Raw genomic sequence first — 3,235 nt, forward strand, 5'->3', positions numbered from 1 at the left:
ATTAAAAGAAAAAAATCAGTAGAAGATAAGGAACTTCTTGTCTCCATTTTGTTTTTATGATTTGTTCAACATGTGTATGGATACCCTCTGCCAAACTTCTTTATATGCAACCCTTTTGTAAGGAAAAGCCTAGAAAATGCTATCTTTCCCATGCAATGACTTCAGGCTCGTCTATGTGACTTAGCCCACTGGTGTATAAATTTTAAGAGCCATCATATAGTTTGAAACATCCAATTTTCAGGTACTAATTTCTTTCTTACTTTAGGTTCTGGAGTCAAGAGTTTATGGCATTTCTGCCAAACAACATAAACACATGAGACAACAGAAATTAAATCTTTGTTGAAAAAAAAAAACACTAAAATTTGGTGTGTGTCTTTTTTTTTTTAATAGTGGCATAAATTAACCCAAGCTGATTTAGAAAATATTCAATTTATTTTATTTGACAGCATATATTTGCATTCTTTTGGCTAAATTTACTGACACAAAATAAAATTCCAGTGTCTTCAATTGGAAAGCAAGATGACATTTATACATTTGTTTTAGATAATACAACTAATTAAAAGCTAAAATACACTTGCAGTTTTGATGGCAAATTTAGTTACGCATGATTTTGTTCTTTTTAACATTGGATGTATTGTGATAAGGAAGAATTGACCACAAACTACATTATTCCTAATATATCCCTGAATCCCAGAGATTTAGTAACACTCCTTGATTTATGGTTCCAATCTAATTTCACAGAGCTCTCTCAGCATACTCAGTTTGACGATTTTGAACTGCAACTATAGCAATTCATTTATAACATTCTGCAAACAAATTTCAACTTCACTAACAGATTGTGCTTGACTGAGGCTGTTTGTGATGTAAAATAGCTCAGATTCTAACATAAGCTTATAATGAAATGTCTGACAAGACTTTAACATGGGAGTCTCCTAATGATTTTGTAATGTTTTGACAATCTTGAAAATATGTTTTTAAGAGAGCTAGCAAATGCGAGTTTTCCCTAAGCAAAATATCCCATCTGTTCAAAAAAAAATGTTTCAAGATACCAGAAGTACTAACCACAATACAGGAATAAGCAGTTATGTGACTTAATTTATTTAAATAAATGACCTTTTTGATTAGCTAAACAATAGGTATTATAGAAACCTTTAAAATCTTGAGTTTGTACTTCAACTTCCTGGTAACCATTTAAGGTAATTAACTAAGAGAATTGTCAAAGATCCCTCAACTGTGGTAAAGTGTGTCCTGAATGCTCCTATTAGAGGAGCTAAAAAGGATGTTTAAAACCTTATTAGTTTAAAGTACAAAGAAAAAAAGGTGAGTTTTATATTAAAGAGTACTGAATATGCTCCCTTTGGACAGCTATTATGAACATTCATCATTTATTGCTCCAGTTGAGGGAATTTTGACAATTCCCTTTACATCACTTTTAAAGCTACTCTGCCAAGCTGATGGGGCTGAAATATTGATTTGAGTTGTCCACATGTTAGCTCAAATGATTGCAAGTCAGCTTGAGTTCTTTGTTCTATTTTGAGTTTTCCATCTGTATTACCTCAAGGTTACAGTGAACACTTTCCTTTTGTACATAATACATAGTTTTTTTCAACATTTAAAGTTATTTTGCATATATTTCATATTATAGAAATATACTCCTAAACTTACTCATTTCAAACGTAATAAAACTGAGGTCCTGGGAAATAAAATAATGTATATGGTTAAAAAACTGAAAATGTGTAGAGTGAGAATTTCTAATGTCAATTTATTGCAATGTATTGCCTGCCTGCCTGCCTTTCATTCTTTCATTCTTTGTCTCTTTTTCTATTTCTTTCTACATGAATGTCTAATTCTTTTTCTATAATCTAATTTTTAAGTGCTAGCAGGCCAGGTGAGGTGGCTCATGCCTCTAATCCTAGCATTTTGGGAGGCCAGGGGCAGCAGATCACTTGAGGTCAGGAGTTTGAGACCAGCTTGGCCAACATGGCAAAACCTGCCTCTACAAAAAATAGCCAGGCATCATGGCACATGCCTGTTAATCCCAGATACTTGAGGGGCCAAGGCAGAAGAATCACTTGTACCCAAAACGTGGAGATTGCAGTGAGCCGAGATCACACCACTGCACTCCAGCCTAGTGATAGAGTGAGACTCCATCTCAAAAAAACAAAACAAAACAAAATGCTAGCAAGTAAAAGTGTACCTGTTATGATGAGGTATAAAATAGATATATAAAGTTTATTTTGATTTAAATTTATCTCTATTGTTACCAATTTAGGAAAAATTTAAATATACTTTATTTAGATAAGGCATATTTATTAAAATAAATATTTTTCTCATTTCTTAGGCTTCATTTTAACCAATATATTCAGGAGAATTAATATTTTTGCTTACTTTATATGTTTAGGGACAATCACATATGGATCTTAGGCTCTCCCTAACCATGTTAGCAATTTTACATTGAGAAAGCTAAGTAATAGCAAATACCATATCGTCATTGGCAATTTTGCATTGGTAGTTTCTGACTGCTGTTTCAGATAACAACACTTAACGTTCAAACGTAGATTTAACATGAGGTTAACGCAGCTCAAGCTACAGGGTCTCTCACTTGTTAAGACTGCTTCTAAATTAACAATGCTGTTGTTGTTGAGATGCAGTCTTGCTCTGTCGCCAGGCTGGCAGGCTGGAGTGTAATGGCTTGATCTTGACTCACTGTAACTTCTGTCTCCAGGATTCAGGGGATTCTTCTGCCTCAGTCTCCTGAATAGCTGGAATTCCAGGCATGAGCCAGCATGCCCAGCTAATTTTTGTATTCTTAGTAGAGATGGGATTTCACCATCTTAGACAGGCTGGTCTCCAACTCCTGACCTGAGGTGATATGCCCACCTTGGCCACCCAAAGTGCTAGGATAACAGGCGTTAGCCACAGCACCCAGCCTAACAATCATTTTTGTACCTATTTTTGTAATTATACTTTATTCTTATTATTAAAGAACTTCCTCAAATTGCAATGTTTTACACTCCAAAACTTTGAATATGCTCTTAATTATCCTATGTATTAATACAAATTAAAAATCTTCAGAGCCTGTCTAATGGATGTCCCTTTTCTCTTGCAATTATGATCAGTATTTGGTTATTTTTAAAACTGATTCAAAAAGAGGAGTGTTCATGTAATTTACAGTTCAAATCAGGTCACTTTTCAGAGGCAGAGTAAGCTAGGTTTATACCAGACAAACTGGAAT

The sequence above is a fragment of the Sapajus apella genome, unplaced genomic scaffold (genome assembly GCF_009761245.1).
Source record: "Sapajus apella isolate SASKATOON/1434 unplaced genomic scaffold, GSC_monkey_1.0 scaffold9, whole genome shotgun sequence".
Taxonomy (NCBI): Eukaryota; Metazoa; Chordata; class Mammalia; order Primates; family Cebidae; genus Sapajus; species Sapajus apella.